A 6,000-nucleotide genomic window follows, 5' to 3' on the forward strand; every position below is an offset into this window, starting at 1 on the left:
TCTTTTATCTAAACAAATAACAAAATAGCATATGCTAATTCTAAAATAGATGTGTAAATGTACATGTTATAAGTTCCTTTATATTAACTTTCTCACCATTATAAAATTAGTTTCCTACCATTTCTCCAAGCCTGTATTTTTTAGATATATATATATATATATTTTTAGATATAGTTTTAATCATTTGGCATACAATTAGAAAAAATTGTTTTTGATAAAATTAAAGTAAATTTGCCCTCAATTTATATTTTGTATTTTTAAATTCCAATTCTGAATTTTTAAATAAATAATTTCCAATTCTAAATTTCTAAATACAATTTAAATTTTGTATTTCTAAATTCGAATTCTAAATTTCTGACTAAAGGACAAATGTTCCCTCAATTTATATTTTGTATTTCTAAATTCCAAGTCATCAGCTTTGTACAAAACTGGTACTTTTTTAATCATTGCATTTACAAGGAAAATTCAACTTATGGCAGATCGTACTTCTTTTAGCAAGCCAGTTTCTTTTTTTTTAATATTTTATTTTATTTATTAGTGAGACAGAAGCAGAAAAAGAGAGAGCCCAAGCAGGAGGAGCAGCAGAGGGAGAGAGAGAAGCAGCTTCCCTCTGAGCAGGGATTTGGGGATGTATTCCAGGACCCTGGGATCATGACCTGAACTGAAGGCAGATGCTTAACTGACTGAGCCACCCAGGTTCCCCAGCAAGCCAGTAAAAATATTTTCACATTTGAACATGATAAAGTTTTGATGATAGCTTTCTAGCTTGATGTTAAAATACATTTAATAATAATGTAGTTTTTCAAATGTTTATTTTTGATAAAAAATACTGAAATAGCCGAAGGTAGTAGGCTATGTTTTGACAACTGTTCTTCAAACCTAATCAAATACATTTTAAAAGTACTATTTAAAAAATAGTACTTTCCCAAAATATTGCAGTATTAGTAATTCAATCAAAATGAAAATAATGTTAAATAAGATATAGTTTCTATTATCTTTAAATGTGATAAAGCAATTTTAAAGAAGATAAAGGGTAGATTTTTCTGAGACTTAAACAGGCTTCTGACATTTTCAAAGGTTTAGACGGATAGTACTGGCTCTTTTTTTAAGCCTCACTTAATTTCAAATGGCATGGGCATTCCATTCCAATCACTGAAATGGAAGAATTGGTGACTGACAGTAATGTTTACAGTGGTTTTCTGATTTACAATATAAGGAAAATATTTTCTTCTTAACGTCTGAGAAAATTTATCTGAAAACAACTTTATTTACCCTCGCATATTGCCATTACCATAGCTTCATGAAGCTCACAGTTTTCTTATTTGTTTTTATTTTATTTTTTGTCTGGTTACTTAACAAGAGATCTACTCTCCTAACAATTTTTAAGTGTCTAATAAGATATTGTTAACTACAGGCACTGTATGGTATAGCACATCTCTAGAACTTATTCATCTTCCATCCAAACTTTATATCCGTTGAACAACTCCTCATTTCCCTCTCCCTTGTTTCATTTGTGTTCTACATTACTAACTAGACTATCAGCAATTGAAATTATTCAAACTCCTGGCTTTCTAAAGCCAACCTGTTCATATACTACTGGAAACTAAAATGATTGAAATTCCTCATAATGTTGTTGCTAAATTAACAAAGTCCAAGCTTGTTATTGAGTTTTCCTTCATGTTGTTGGGTTTAGACTCAGCTGCAGACTTTCTGAGTTTTTATAGGAATATGAAAGGCTTTACCATTATTTAATTACCCTAGTGATTGTCAAATATTTCCTTGATCCTATAAATGGCAATCAAGAATAGAATATTAGTGGACACTGGTGTTAAAGACCATGTGACCTACAGAATGATGTGGGAAGTTTCAGCTCCTTCCCTACAGCACTAAAGTGAAGTGTAATTTGATTCTCTGAATGTCAATTACCAACCAGACTACAGGACTACAGATTACCTGAGTAAATAGTTGTGAATGAAATCAGAAAGGAAATGAAAATAATACATTTAAGATGATGTGTTAACTCATCAGCAAGAGACTTGTTCTTATCCGAGAGACTGTTTCTGATATTTATAAATGGCCAATTGTATATTTGTATATCTATTAAGCCATTTTATTAGTACAAGCTATCACTTCTGGTACCAGAAGACAAAATATTTCTATAAATATTTGTATACTTATAAATATACAAATATAAGTATATATTTGTTTCCTTACTTATCCTGCAGCTGAAGAATTATAATTATACATGTTGAGCATAAGCAGCCTGTTTTGGATATATTTGATGTATGTATAACTTTTGGTTACTAAAAAAGTAAGTAACGGAAAACTCTTTCTAAAAATCTGCTGTAAAAAAGATTTTTTCATTCTTGAATGTATTTAGTAAGGATATCACAAAAGAGAAATTTATTAAAATTAAAAATGAGTTTGAATTTGGAGCAATGTTATTTTTTCATAAAAATCAGGATTAAATATTTATTTTGCAGGGTTTGAGCACAAATTAAATAGTGCCGTCTATTACATATAATTCTATCTCTTATCTTATACATCCATTTGATAAGCAGGTACTAGAGTAGGAATCAATACATTTAAAGGAAAACTAATTTTTTAGATTACTTATTTATTAAGAATTATAAGGATCATTTTTTCTATACTTCTTTCATTTTTAAATTAAATTAAATTAATATATAGTGTATTATTAGTTTCAGCGGTAGAATTCAGGGATTCATCAGTCTTCTATAATACCCAGTGCCATTACATCATATGCTCTCCTTAATGCCAATCACCCAGTTACTACATCCCCCTATGGGCAGCAACCCTCAGTTTGTTTCCTATGGTTAGGAGTCTCTTATGATTTATCTCCCTCTCTGATTTTGTCTTGTTTTATTTTTCCTTCCCTTCCCCTATGATCCTGTTTTATTTCTTAAGTTCCACATATGAGTGAGATCATACGATAATTGTCTTTCTCTGATTGACTTATTTTGTTCAGTATAATACCCTCTAGTTCCGTCCACATAATTGCAAATGGTTAGATTTCACCTTTTTGATGGCTGAGTAGTATTACATTGTGTGTATATACCACATCTTCTTTATCCACTCATCTGTCTATGGACATCCAGACCCCTTCCATAGTTTGGCTATTGTGGACATTGCTACTAGAAACAGTGGGGTGCAGGTGCCCCTTCGGATCACTACACTTAAATCTTTGGAGCAAATACCTAGAGTGCAATTGCTGGGTCATAGGGTAGCTCTATTTTCAGCTTTTTGAGGAACCTCCATACTGCTTTCCAGAGTGGCTGCCCCAGCTTGCATTCCTACCAACAATGTAAGAGGGTTCCCCTTTCTCTGCATCCTCGCCAACATCTGTCATTCCCTGACTTGTTTGTTTTAGCCATTCTGACTGGTGTGAGGTGATATCTCACTGTGGTTTTGATTTGCATTTCCCTAATGCTGAGTGATATTGCACATTTTTTCATGTGACTATTGGTCATTTGTATGTTTTCTTTGGAGAAATGTCTGTCATGTCTTCTGCCCATTTCTCGACTGGATTATTTGGGTGTTGAGTTTGATAAGTTCCTTTTTTAAAAAAGATGTTATTTATTTATTTATTTATAAGAGACTCATAGAGAGAGTCAGAGACACAGGCTGAGGGAGAAGCAGGCTCCATGCAGGGAGCCTGATGAGGGATTCGATCCCAGGACTCCGGGATCACACCCTGAGCCAAAGGCAGATGCTCACCACTGAACCACCCAAGTGTCCCTAATAGTTCTTTATAGATTTTAGGTACTAGCTCTTTATCTGATAAGACAGTTGTAAATATCTTCTCCCATTTTGTCAGTTATCTTTCGGTTTTACTGACTCTTTCCTTAGCTGTGCAAAAGCTTTTTATCTTGAGGAGTCCAATAGTTCATTTTTGTTTTTGTTTCTCTTGGAGACGTGTCTGGCAAAAAGTTGCATGGCAGAAGTCAAAAAGGCTGCTGCCTTTTTCTCCTCTAGGATTTTGATAAATTCCTGTCTCACATTTAGATCTTTCTTCCATTTTGAGTCTATTCTTCAGTGTGATGTAAGGAAATGGTCCAGTTTCATTCTTATGCATGTGGCCGTCCAGTTTTCCTAACACCATTTATTGAAGATACTGTCTTTTTTCCATAGGATATTCTTTCTTGTTTTATTGAAGATGTGTTGCCCATAGAGTTGAGGTTTCATTTCTGGGTTCTCGATTCTGTTCCATTGATCTGCGTGTCTGTTTTTGTGCCAGAACCATGCTGTCTTGATGATTATAGCTTTGTAATATACATAAAGTCCAGAATTGTGATGCCCCCAGTTTTGGATTTCTTTTTCAACATTATTTTGGCTATTTGGGGTCTTTTCTGGTTCCATACAAATTTTAGGATTATTTGTTCCAGCTCTGTGAGAGACACAGAGAGAAAGAGAGGCAGAGACACAGGCAGAGGGAGAAGCAGGCTCCATGCAGGGAGCCCAATGCAGGACTCAATCCCAGGATCACGCCCTGGGCCAAAGGCAGGTGCTAAACCACTGAGCCACCCAGGGATCCCTGAGTTGATGGTATTTTGATAGAGATTGCATTGTATGTATAGATGGCTTTGGGTAGTATAGACATTTTAACAATATTTGTTCTTCAATCCATGAGTATGGAAAATTTTTCCATTTTTTTGTATCTTCCTCAATTTCTTTCATGAGTGTACTCTAGTTTTCTGAATGCAGATCCTTTGCCTCTTTTGTTAGGTTTATTCCTAGGTATCTTACGGGTTTTGGTGCAATTGCAAATGGGATCAACTCCTTAATGTTTCTTTCTTCTGTCTCATTGTTAGTGTATAAAAATGCAACATGTCTTTTGTGCATTAATTTTATATCCTGCCTTTTTGTTGCTTTCCTGAATAAGTTCTAGAAATTTGGGGTTGGAGTCTTTAGGATTTTCTGCAGAGTATCATGTCATCTGTGAAGAGTGAGAGTTTGACTTCTTGCTGCCAATTCAAATGCCTTTTATTTCTTTTTGTTGTCTGTTCTGAGGCTAAGACTTCTAAGACGAGTGATAGTGATATCATTTGTAGTGATGGTACAAATCCTTGTCGTGTTCCTGACCTTAGGGGAAAAGCTATCAGTTTTTCCTCATTGAGAATGATATTTGCTGTGGGATTTTCATATATGGCTTTTATGATATTGAGGTATGTTCCCTCTATCCCTACACTGTGAAGAGTTTTAATCAAGAAGGGACTTTGTCAAATGCTTAGGAAAATTAATTTAATGACATAAAGCTGGTCAAAATTACTCAAGAATATATACAACACAGAGAACAAGAAAAGACATAGGTTCCTGAAATGTAGATTTTTTAAAAAATGATAAATATAATACTAAAATACAGAGTAAATCAAGAAACCTAAAAAATACCTAAGTATTTTTCAGACAATTCATTTATCTCTAAGAATTGACAAAATAGACAATGTATAATGACATTGATGACATGATGAGCAAAGAAAAGAGTTAAAAATGGAGAAGACAATTAAGTGTCTTATCACGTTGGAGATGAAGCAGCTATGGGAGAACACAAATAGAAAGAGAGATAAGAGGAACAAAGAAAGCACATAAAAAAGCAGCTGGTGAACTCAGAAGGAATAATATTTAACTCTAAATTAAGTAATGGAACTCTCATTCATAACACTTAATTGTTCTCAGATTTAAAATCCAGAATACTCAATATTACCCAAAAGTCCCTACAAAATCTATATCTTTTATCCCTTTTTACTTTATATGCTTTGTACTCACCTTCAAACTCTCCATCTTCATCTCCCTTCCCCTTGACTCCTACTCCTATTCTACACACACACTGCTATGTCTGTTTTTCAATCATACCCATAATTAATGTCTCCGAGATTTCAGTCATTACAAGGATCTAAACACTGAGACAGAATGAGATTTTACCAACTCACACTCATACCACATCTAAGTTCTTCACATACAAGAACACAGGAGATTCCAACTGTG

At 33.8% G+C, this 6,000-nt stretch overlaps 1 pseudogene; it reads right to left on the reverse strand.

Annotated features, from left to right (window-relative positions):
• The window catches only part of LOC121476755, a 68,350-nt pseudogene extending 62,554 nt beyond the window's left edge, over nt 1-5,796 (reverse strand).
• Nucleotides 5,797-6,000: the final 204 nt, after the last annotated feature.

This window comes from Vulpes lagopus, chromosome 16 (assembly GCF_018345385.1).
Source record: "Vulpes lagopus strain Blue_001 chromosome 16, ASM1834538v1, whole genome shotgun sequence".
NCBI classification, from domain to species: Eukaryota; Metazoa; Chordata; class Mammalia; order Carnivora; family Canidae; genus Vulpes; species Vulpes lagopus.